Source organism: Oncorhynchus tshawytscha, linkage group LG08, assembly GCF_018296145.1.
Source record: "Oncorhynchus tshawytscha isolate Ot180627B linkage group LG08, Otsh_v2.0, whole genome shotgun sequence".
In the NCBI taxonomy this organism is placed as follows: Eukaryota; Metazoa; Chordata; class Actinopteri; order Salmoniformes; family Salmonidae; genus Oncorhynchus; species Oncorhynchus tshawytscha.
In genome coordinates this window covers 54,467,054-54,479,697 of record NC_056436.1, presented here as the reverse complement: position 1 = coordinate 54,479,697, position 12,644 = coordinate 54,467,054, and the positions used below count along the sequence as shown (strand labels likewise).

General features: G+C 39.0%; 1 protein-coding gene across 4 annotated transcripts in view; it reads right to left on the bottom strand.

Moving 5' to 3' along the window:
• LOC112256321 (E3 ubiquitin-protein ligase RNF130) overlaps positions 1-12,644 on the bottom strand; it is a 73,997-nt gene that overhangs the window by 32,306 nt on the left and 29,047 nt on the right. The window lies entirely within an intron of this gene.

Here is a 12,644-nt window from a genome sequence, read left to right as displayed (position 1 = left end):
AAACACTTCAAGTACCCCGGTCGATATCAACAACCCACGTTTTTAAAAACTGTAAGGGACTTGGGTTTTTACATTTGAATATATGTCAACAAATGTTGATTTCATTAAGCTTTTAGTTTCTCAGGCTAGTCCTGATTTCTTTGTTTTATCTGAAACTTGGTTATCAAGGAGTTCTAATGATGCAGATATTGCACTGGATGGTTACAATGTTTTTAGAGCTGACAGGATGAGTAGATGGGGAGGAGTGGCTATCTATGCTAAAAATTACCTCTCACTAATTAAATCTGTCTCCATTCCAAATCTATTTGAAATTTTAGCTCTAAGTCTTACATTAGGTAACAACTGTAAAGTTAAAATTGTTGGGAGTATATCACCCACGTTCTGCTAGTCAGAATATGCTTAGCCATTTAACAGAATTATTAGCCACTTATATCAACTGAAGTCATTTTCCGATGAGATTTGAACTTTTGATTGGAAAACACAGGACTCAGATAGTTTTAAAGACTTTTGTACTGAGGTAAATCTCACACAAATAATCACTGAGCCAACAAGGCCAAATCTTAAGGTGCCTACAAAGTCCTCATTGCTTGATTATATACTAACAAATGCACCTGAGAAATATAGAGCTAGGGGAGTATAACCATTAGGTGTCAGTGATCACTGCCCCATTGCATGTGTTAGAGAATGTCAGAATTCATAGGGACAAACCTTCTATTATCACTAAAAGAAATTGCAGAAACTTTAGTGAACACGCTTTCTTACAGGATCATTCCCATAGTAATCTATTTGTAATATACATGGAGCCGAGTTGACGTTAGAAAAGTGTACTCATGTTTTTATTTCCATTGCGATAAACATGCTCCATACACTAAGGTTAGAGTGAAACATTTCTGATGCTATTCGTAAAAGAGATGTAGAATTGGCTACGGCTAGAGAAACGTATTCTTGTTCTGACTGGCTGACTGACTGCTAGGCAGCTGAGAAACCTGTGCATCAGACTTGTTAGAAGAACAAAATCGGTTTACTATGTTTAAATGACTTATGGGAATCCAGCCAAATTCTGGAAAGTAGTTAAAAACATTAAAGAGCAATATGCACTCCACACTCCCAAATCAGATAGGGTTGGATACTGGACTCATTACTGATACGAATGGCATTGCTAATGCCTTCAACAATCACATCATTGCAGCAGGCAATCTTAATGAGAAAACGTCGACCACAAATGACAGATGAAAAGATACATATTAAGGGATTATGCATGAGTATGCTGATGGCCAGGGAATCTCACTAAGCCTCTTCATAGAGGAGAAAGTTATTGATGCCTTGCTAGCCAAAGACACTAAGAAAGCAACAGGGGCTGACAAACTTGACCCAGGGTTGCTGGCTAGAGCTGCATCACTTATCTCTGGTGCTCTTATATTATTAACCTCATGTTGACCTCTGGGGTCATACCTAAGATTTGGAAAACTGCCTATGTGCTGACTCTGCACAAAGGTGGGGATACTGGTCACCTTGATAATTATCGACCAATCTCTAGGCTGTCTTGTCTTGCAAAAATGTAGAGTCATTGGTAAATGTACAGCTTCGCTCTTTCTTGTCTGACAACTACATACTGAACAAATTTCAGTCCGGTTTTAGACCAGGGCACAGTACTATCACAGCCACCACACTGGTTGTAAATTATATTGTAAGAGCCTTGGATAAGAAGTTAAAGTGTTGCTTTGTTTGTTGACCTGTCGAAGGCTTTCGATACAGTTGATCATTCTCATCTGCTGAAGAGACTGACCTCATTGGGGTTGGCCTCAGATACATGTTTGTGGTTTCAGAATTCTCAGTGATAGATCTCAGGCTATTATTTCAGATGGGGTAAAATCAGATTTTGTCACTGTACACAAAGGAGTCCCACAAGGTTCGATTTTAGGTCCTTTATTTTCCTTTATTATCCTTTATTATTCACACTTTATCTTGGCCAGGTCGCAGTTGTAAATGAGAACTTGTTCTCAACTAGCCTACCTGGTTAAATAAAGGTGAAATAAATAAAAATAAAAAAACATAAATGATATCTGCAACTCAGTGAAAAAATGCAACTTTCATATCTATGCTGATGACACAGTACTATATGCCACAGCCCCATCACATTCCTGCAATCTGACTTTCAATTGCTTCAAGATGCACTTGTAGATCTTAGGCGGGTGCTTAATTCAAGTAAAACTAAGTATACTGTATTTTCACAATCCAATAGTATACAATTGGAAAATCTGAACATTGCTATCCATGATGGCTCTCTTTTGGAATGTGTTCCCACCTAAAAATACCTTGGAATTTGGTTAGATGATAATATCTCTTTTAAAAATAACTGAGCTGGTAAAGAAGCTGAAATTGAGAATTAGATTTTTATAGAAATAAATCTTGTCTGTCATCACAGAAAGGAAATTTCACAGGGCACTTTTATGTCAGTGCTTGATTATGGCGATGTTTTATATATGCATGGATCAGCATCAGTACTGAAGAAATTGGATGCAGTGTATCATGCAGCGTTGCGCTTTGTTACTGGTGCAAACTTTTGCACACATCATTGCTTTTTGTACACTTCGGTTGGCTGGGACTCCCTGACATTTAGAAGGACCAGACACTGGTTGATATTGGTTTATAAAGCTGTCTCACAGAAACTTCCTAATTATCTTAACTCAAAAATCCAGTGGTCAAACAGTATTTATTAGACTCGGTCATGGGACATGCTAGTGCTAGAGATACCCCAGATTCACTCCGAGTTAGGCAAAACGGCACTTGAATATCATGCTCCACACTCATGGAATGAATTGCAGAGAGAACTCCAGTTAGATATTTTGGTGCCTGTAAGACAGTTTAAATGCACATTACATTAACGTTTTTATTATGAACTGTGATTGCTTTTTGTAATGTGTGTTTTTCTCATAGATGTTTACTCATTTTAATATTTGTACTTTGTACTTTTTTATGTTTTAAATTGGTTTAGTTTTAAATTCTTATTAATTGCTTTGTTGTTTTTATTGTTGTATCACAGGACACAACTGTAAAATAAACTGTCTCAGCTTGTTTCTCCTGTTTATATAAAGGTTAATAATATACAGGACATAAAGTGTATTTCTTTGCCACATTTTCTGCAGTTTTACTTTAGTGCCTTATTGTAAAAAGGAATATTTTATTCTGTACAGGCTTCCTTCTTTTCACTCCATTATCCATCAGGTTCGTATTATGGAGTAACTACAATGTTGATCCATCCTCAGTTCTATCACAGCCATTAAAGCTGTTTTAAATTTCACCATTGGCCACATGGTGAAATCTTTGAGCGATTTCCCTCCTCTCTGGCAACTAATTTAGGAAGGATGCCTGTATCTCTGTAGTGACTGGGTGTATTGATACATCATCCAAAGTGTAATTAATAGCTTCACCATACTCAAAGGGATATTCAATACCTGTATATATTCAATATTTTTCTTAAAACTGCATTGTTGGATAAAATAAATTAAATTAAAATACCGTATATACGGTATACCGAGCTATTTAGAAATAGCCGCCAGATGGTTTTTCAAGGTATTTGGTATTTGGAAATTGCCACCGGATTTTTAAAGATTTGAATAATTGTAGAAACTTAAGTAAATACCTGCAGTCAACTTGTGCAATACGTTAGGAGAAAAAGCCGATTGCGTTCTTCATTTCACCTGCTCATGTATTTTTCATTATGAAGCTTACTGGTAGTCCCCAGTCACATGTTGTTTGTTTACAAGCACACAACAACGAGAGACCGGAGTCTTGTGAGTCACTCCCTGTTGTGCAGCACGCACCAGGTGATTTAGTTATGGTATCTAATTCACAACTAAATGTTTGTCAGTTAGATACCTTATAACAATTAAGTTAACCGTCTAAAATGTGCTAAATGCTCTGCATTTGTGCATTTGGTTTGCTATCATAGTAGCTAGTTAGCTATCTAGTTAACGTAAACTCACTCACTTTTGTACATCGCCTCGGTCCATACAATTGACCTTATTTTAGCGCCCAAACAACATAATACTTCCAGATCAACTGTAATGTCAATACCATTGTAAAGCACAATTTCTCCCCTTTCCAACATAATTCATGCCGAGACCTCCACGCTGCGCGTTTCTGCATGATTCAAGAAGGCAATGAGCTCCGTCGGGTCTTTAAAAAAATGGCGGGTGGGCAAGCGAAACTAATGCGTGGTAGTGAGAAGGAGAGGAGATGTGTGGGAAAACTGCTTTTTTTCACTCGATTTGTCCAACTTATTACCTTATCGCCTCTAAAATGTAAATAAAACACTCTAAAGAGTTTATATAATGTGTCATCACATACCTATTTGAAAGTTTGTGTCGAATTTGAATCGGATTTTTAGGGCGGTGCTGAAATGATCTTCAGAAGTAAACAGCGGCTTTGAGAATCATGATCGCTTGCAGTGATAACGCAAAAAATGATTAGGTATCCCCCCTTACCCCCGTCACTGTCCATCTTTTGTTTTTAAACGATGAGAGAAGTGCTGCACCTGGTGGAGAGAGATTGTAAGACAGAAATAGTTGCTTTACGAGTGCTGTACGTTACGGCATGACAAGTCACAATGTAACGGAGGGTCAGTTTTTTCAACTTTTCTCCAATACTATAGAGCCTTTATCATATCGATCAACGCTTGAATAGAAACATTGTTCACACCCCAGATTTTGAAGTCAACGCAGGTGCTACAGTCCCATTAGTTCTCTTTGCAGCCTCGTTTGAATGTCGCGGTTGCGCACATTTGTACGAAATGGGGTGAGTTTACATGGTAAGTGGTTAGCTTCTTCCAAAATCAACCTTCGCTTGGTAACTGCAGGGAATCCCGCCCTGGATCAAGAGCTTGCTGTCTAATATTTGGTGTGCATGCAGCCAACTGTGAGTAGCATTTTTTTGATACTTTTGAACTGGGATGTCTGTCCTGCATATCGTTTACAGTGCCTTCAGAAAGTATTCACACCCCTTGACTTTTTTCACATTTTGTTGTGTTACAGCTTGAATATAAAATGGATAAAATGTAGATTTTTTTGTCACTGACCTACACAAATGAATTACAAATGAAAAGCTGAAATTTTGAGTGAATAAGTATTCAACCACTTTGTTATGGCAAGCCTAAAGTTCAGGAGTAGAAATGTGCAATTTTTTTTGTGTGTGCAATAATACTGTTCAACATGTTTTTGAATGACTACCTAATTTCTGTACCTCACAAATATAATTATCTGCAAGGTCCCTCAGTCGAGCAGTGCAATTCAAACACAGATTCAACCACAAAGACCTGGGAGATTTTACAATGCATTGCAAAGGGCACCTATTGGTAGATGGGTTAACTTCTTGGTGACGGGGCAGAATTTTCACGTCCGGATGAAATGCATGCCCAAATTCAACTGCCTGCTACTCATCCCCAGAAGAGAAGATAATATATGCAAATTATTATGGATTTGGATAGAAAACATTGTGAAGTATCTAAAACTGTTTGAATCATGTCTGTGAGTATAACAGAACTTATTTAGCAGGCGAAACCCCGAGGACAAACCATTCAGACTTTTAGTTTTTTTGAGGTCACTCTCTTTTCAATGGGTTTTCATTGGGAATCCAGATTTCTAAAGGGACCTTCTTGCAGTTCCTATCGCTTCCACTGGATGTCAACAGTCTTTAGAAATTGGTTGAGGTTATTCCTTTGTGTAATGAAGAAGTACGCCCATCTTGAACCAGGGTCACTTCAAGTGTACTATTAGATAGAGGTGCGTGACCAGAAAGCTAGCTACAGTTTGTTTTCCTCCTGTATTGAACACAGATCATCCAATCTTCAATTGTATCGATTATTTACACAAAAAAATACCTAAAGTTGTATTACAAAAGTAGTTTGAAATGTTTTGGCAAAGTTTTCAGGTAACTTTTGAGATATTTTATAGTCACATTGCGCAAGTTGGAACCAGTGTTTTCTGGATCAAACGCGCCAAATAAATGGATATTTTGGATATATATTGACGGAATTAATCAAACAAAAGGACCGTTTGTGATGTTTATGGGACATATTGGAGTGCCAACAAAAGAAGCTCATCAAAGGTAAGGCATGAATTATATTTTTATTTCTGCGTTTTGTGTCGCGCCTGCAGGGTTTAAATATGGTTTCTCTCTTTGTTTACGGAGGTGCTATCCTCAGATAATAGCATCGTTTGCTTTCGCCGAAAAGCCTTTTTGAAATCTGACATGTTGGCTGGATTCACAACAAGTGTAGCTTTAATTTGCGATCTTGCATGTGTGATTTAATGAATGTTAGATTTTTATAGTAATTTATTTGAATTTGGCACTCTGGATTTTCCCCGGCTTTTGGCCAGGTGGGACGCGTCCCACATATCCCAGAAAGGTAATTTTTGTTTGTTTGTACCTTTTAGGGATAGGGGGCAGCATTTTCACTTTGGATGAATTGCGTGCCCATAGTGAACTGCCTCCTACTCTGTCCAAGATGCTAATATATGCATATTATTATTGGATAGAAAACACTCTGACGTTTCTAAAACTGTTTGAATTATGTCCTACGCCTTCCACTAGATGTCAATAGTCAGTAGAACGTGGAATGAAGCCTCTAGTGTGATGTGGGACCGGATGGCAGCTATTTGAGTCACTAGTCTGGCAGAATGACAGTTCCTGGTTACGCGCAGTAGTCATTATATCGCCTTGCGTTCCATTACTCTGTAGACAAAAACGAATGCTCAGGTTGGAATGTTATTTTATATATATGATAAAAGCATCCTGAAGATTGATTCTCTACTTAGTTTGACCAGTTTATTCGACCTGGAATATAACTTTTTGAAGTTTTTGTCCGAGTTCGCCTGGACCAGCGCCAGCTTTTGGACATGTGAACTAAACCTGCTAGCAAAAGTAGCTAATTGGACACTAGTAATGGACATTATGGAACAAAACAACGATTTATTGCGGAACTAGGATTCCTTGCACTGCATTCTGATGAAAGATCATCAAAGGTAAGGGAATATTTATGATGTAATTTCGTATTTCTGTTGACTCCAACATGGCGGAGAAATATATTTATTTCAGATTATTGCATGGTATGCTTTTTTTGTAACGTTTAAAAACATCCGTTAGCGGAACGTGTGTCCTAGACAGGTTTAAACACACATCGAATATCCCTTTGAGCATGGTGGTTATTAGTTACACTTTGGATGGTGTATCAATATACCCAGTCACTACAAAGATACTGTACAGGTGTCCTTCCTAATGCTGTTGCCGTAGAGCAAGGAAACTGCTCAGGGATTTCCCCATGAGGCCAATGGTGACTTGAAAACAGTTAGAGTTTAATGGCTGTGATAGGAGAAAATTATCTTAATTGACATAGTGAAAAGGAAGTCTGTGGAGAAGAAAAAATATTCCAAAACATGCCTCCTATTTGCAACAAGGCACTAAAGTAATACTGCAAAGAATGTGGCAATGCAATTATCTTTTTGTCCTGAATACAAAGTGTTGTGTTATGTTTGGGACAATTCCAATACATTACTGAGTGTCACTCTCCATATTTTCAAGTACAGTGGTGGTTGTATCATGTTCTGAGTATGCTTGTAATCGTTTAGGACTGGGGAGTTTTTCAGGATAAAAAAGAAACATAATGGAGCTAAGAACAGACAAAATCCTAGATTGATTCAGTCTGCTTCCCACCGGGCACTGGGAAATTAATTCAGCTTTCAGCAGGACAATAACTTAAAGCACAAGAAAAAATCTACACTAGAGTTGCTTACCAAGAAGACAGTGAATGTGGCCAAGTTACAGTTTCGAAATCTGCTTGAAAATCTATGACGACCTGAAAATGGTTGTCTAGCAATGATCAACAACCAATTTGACAAGAGCTTGAAGAATTATGAAAAGAATAATGGGCAAATGTTGCACAAACCAGGTGTGGAAAGCTCTTAGAGACTTACAAAAACTCACAGCTGTAATCTTTGCCAAAGGTGATTCTAACATTTATTGACTCAGGTTTTTTTTAGTTTTCATATTTTTAACAAAATGTTAGAATGTTTCTTATACTTTGACAAAATGACAAATCAATTTTATTCCCACTTTGTAACACAATAAAATGTGGAAAAAGTACAGTGTGAATACTTTCTGAAGGCACTGTATGTCAGAAACTATAAAATGTTTGCATGTAGGGCCTCCCGAGTGGCGGGCCGGGCGCCTGCAGGCTGACTTCGGTCGTCAGTTGAACGGTGTTTCCTCTGACACAATGGTGCATCTGGCTTCCAGGTTTAGCGAACGGGTGTTAACTTCTTGGATATAGGGGGCGCTCTTTTAATTTATGGATAAAAAAACGTGCCCGTTTTAAGCGCAATATTTTGTCACGAAAAGATGCGACTATGCATATAATTGGCAGCTTTGGAAAGAAAACACTCTAAGGTTTCCAAAACTGCAAAGATATTATCTGTGAGTGCCACAGAACTCATGCTACAGGCGAAACCAAGATGATCCTTTAACCAGGAAATGGGCAGAATTTTCGAAGCTCTGTTTTCTATTGTCTCCTTATATGGCTGTGAATGCGCCGGGAATGAGCCTGCCCTTCCTATCGTTTCTCCAAGGTGTCTGCAGCATTGTGACGTATTTGTAGGCATATCATTGGAAGATTGGCCATAAGAGACTACATTTACCACGGGTCCGCCCGGTGTCCTTTGTGTAAATTGGTGCGTAATCTTCAGCCGCAGGCATTTTCTCCTGGGATTCAGAGGGGAAAGCACACTTCCACGAACAATATATCATCGAAGAGATATGTGAAAAACACCTTGAGGATTGGTTCTAAACAACGTTTGCCATGTTTCAGTCGATATTATGGAGTTAATTTGGAAAAAAGTTTGGCGTTTTGAAGACTGAATTTTCGTTTTTTTTTGGTAGCCAAACGTGACGCACCAAACGGAGCAATTTCTCCTAAACAAATCTTTCAGGAAAAACGGAGCATTTGCTATCTAACTGAGAGTCTCCTCATTGAAAACATCTGAAGTTCTTCAAAGGTAATGATTTTATTTGAATGATTTTCTGGTTTTTGTGAAAATGTTGTCTGCTGATGCTAACGCTAAATGCTACGCTAGCCGCGCTAGCTGTTACACAAATGCTTATTTTGCAATGGTTGAGAAGCATATTTTGAAAATCTGAGATGACAGTGTTGTTAACAAAAGGCTAAGCTTGAGAGCTAGCATATTAATTTCATTTCATTTGCGATTTTCATGAATAGTTAACGTTGTGTTATGCTAATGAGCTGCGGGGATAATTACACTCCTGGATATAGGTTTTTTCCGTAGCTAAACGTGACGCACCAAACGGAGCGATTTCTCCTAAACAAATAATCTTTCAGGAAAAACTGATCATTTGCTATCTAACTGAGAGTCTCCTCATTGAAAACATCTGAAGTTCTTCAAAGGTAATGATTTTATTTGAATGATTTTCTGTTTTTGTGAAAATGTTGTTGCTGATGCTAACGCTAAATGCTACGCTAGCCACGCTAGCTGTTACACAAATGCTTATTTTGCAATGGTTGAGAAGCATATTTTGAAAATCTGAGATGACAGTGTTGTTAACAAAAGGCTAAGCTTGAGAGCTAGCATATATTTCATTTCAATTTTCATGAATTTCTGTTATGCTAATGAGCTGCGGGGATAATTACACTCCTGGATATAGGTTTTTTCCGTAGCTAAACGTGACGCACCAAACGGAGCGATTTCTCCTAAACAAATAATCTTTCAGGAAAAACTGATCATTTGCTATCTAACTGAGAGTCTCCTCATTGAAAACATCTGAAGTTCTTCAAAGGTAATGATTTTATTTAAATGATTTTCTGGTTTTTGTGAAAATGTTGCCTGCTAATGCTAACGCTAAATGCTACGCTAGGTGCGCTAGCTGTTACACAAATGCTTATTTTGCAATGGTTGAGAAGCATATTTTGAAAATCTGAGATGACAGTGTTGTTAACAAAAGGCTAAGCTTGAGAACTAGCATATTTATTTCATTTCATTTGCGATTTTCATGAATAGTTAACGTTGCGTTATGGTAATGAGCTTGAGGCTGTATTCACGATCCCGGATCCGGGATGGCTAGACGCAACAGGTTAAGAAGCGTGGCTTGGCGGGTCATATTTCGGAGGACGCATGACCCGACCTTCGCCTCTCCAGAGCCCGTTGGGGAGTTGCAGCGATGAGACAAGATGGTAGTCACGAAATTGGGGACACAAAGTGGATAAAAATAAATACAAATTAAATCAAATGTTTGTATGTGTTCGTTAGTATTTAGCTAGCATTTGCTTTGGGATTTACATGTACTTGTTATACCACAAGGTCGGTATGAAGGTATAACAATCTGGATACCACCCCAGCCTAGCATGTGCACAGACACACACACACACACACACACACACACACATATATTCCCTCAAAGTCAAATGCATACATCTCCCATATCCCCATGATATTGACAAATAACTCCCATCCATGATAAATGATGTGCTTTTCACGCAAACAGTGATCAATACTGAAAGGTTTGCGCTCGGGGAAACTATCAGAATTCCACCATTTGTTCATGATAGAAAATGACCTTATAAATTAGTCATGGCACCCCTTCTATATTTATAAAAGTCCATCGATCCCACCCAGACAGTGCTATCACACCTTCTGACTCATTCTCCCTCTCTCTACACCTACCTCTTCCTCCCTCCCTTTCCCTTGTTGCTCCTCTCCTCCCCACCTACTGTTACTAGACTCAAGCAACCACTGTTTTTCCCAGCTAGCTCTGTCACTTTGTTTCATTTTTTTCACTCCCTCTCTCCCTTTTTTCCTTTCCTCTAACCACCACTGCCTGCCTGCCTTCCCAGCTTTTGGCTCCTCAGCGCTAAAGGGATGCTACACCAGCACCCGCCCTCTATTTCTCTCCCTCGCTCTCATTCTCTCTTCACCTGCTCACTAGACTGTCTCATTCATGCAGGCTTTTCAACACTACCTTGAATTAGCTCAGGGCATCCCCTGGGGTGGGGGGACGCTAAGGTGAAGTACACAATGTCTCTAGGCTAGCCATCAGCTACTTTCACTCACTCACTCATACAGTAGACTCATTCATGAAGTGTCCGATTTTGTATTTTAACGGATGTTGTTTTCTTAGAGATGCTTCTTGTAAAAGTTGTGATCCAAAGATCAGAAGGCCTGAATGTACTCATATGAATTCACATTGTGGCTTAAATAAGCTGAGACTGAGACAATGATGCTAGCAATGACACAGAGTGAGTAGGGAGAAATGCATGTAAAGCAAAGGAGAGAGGCGGAGGGAAGGATAGAGAGAGGTGACAATGCTGTAAATATGTTTGTGTGCCCAAACACGCTTCTGTGTGGGTGTGTGCACATGTTGCAGTGTAACAGAACACCGGCCATGCCCAAGCTCGCTGGCTGTGTTGGTGTTTAGCTGTGGTGGTGGCTGAGGTCCAGCATGCAGGAGTCATTCTCCATATCCTTCAGTCCAGTCAGGACAGCCACACTGTCTGTGCCCTGTACTGTCCCCTGCAGCCACATCACAAACGACAAACTGCCAGAAAACATACTGCACTATGACTGCTACACATACACACACTGTCAATAACCCTTGGCAGACGGTATAATTGTCGTACACCCACCATCACAGCAGGCTAGCTGGCTATAAGCACCATATAACAAAAGCTAAATGCTAACTTCACCACCATCACAGGCTAAGACACACCGAGCAGCAGATTCTCTCGATTCTATATGTCAGGGGTACTCAAGTACTATTTGAGAAGGTCCAGTCACACACATTTCCAAGGTGACAAAGGTCTGGATGGGATAATGGAATTTATCTGCATAGTAACAAACCCCCACCTCGCAACCCATGCGACCCCAAAAACTGTTCACACACTCCTCTTGTTGACAAAGAGAAAATGTTGCAGTTTTAAAGCTAACTCCCCACAATTCTACATATTTTGCATGGGGACCTTTTTGTTGTTGTTGTTGCAGTTTTAAAGAAAATTTCCTGCAATGCTATGCATTTTTCCATATCTTATGTGTGTTCATATGACACCAGGGGTCAAAGCCCAACCTGCGATCCGTATTGACCCTGTTCTGGGTCCGGATTCGGTCTGCGGACTACCAGTTGAGTATGGAGGCTATATATATTGCGATTCGATACTGTGATTTTATTGTGATTCAATGTTTCAAACATATCGCTCACCATATGTCTGCTGCAGAGGGACAAGAGAGAGCCATGAGAAAACAAGTTTTGATCAGTCATGGAAATAAAAATGCGGCAAACTAATTGGCTCCGTATTTAAAAATAAGATATTTTGAGATGTTGTCAAAATGATACCGTCAAAAATTATTTCCCGATATGTAACTTTGCCCCCATCACTACATAGAAGCTACATACATACATACATACATACATACATACATACATACATACATACATACATACATACATACATACATACATACATACATACATACATACATACATACATACATACATACATACATACATACATACATACATACATACATACATACATACATACATACATACATACATACATACATACATACATACATACATACATACAT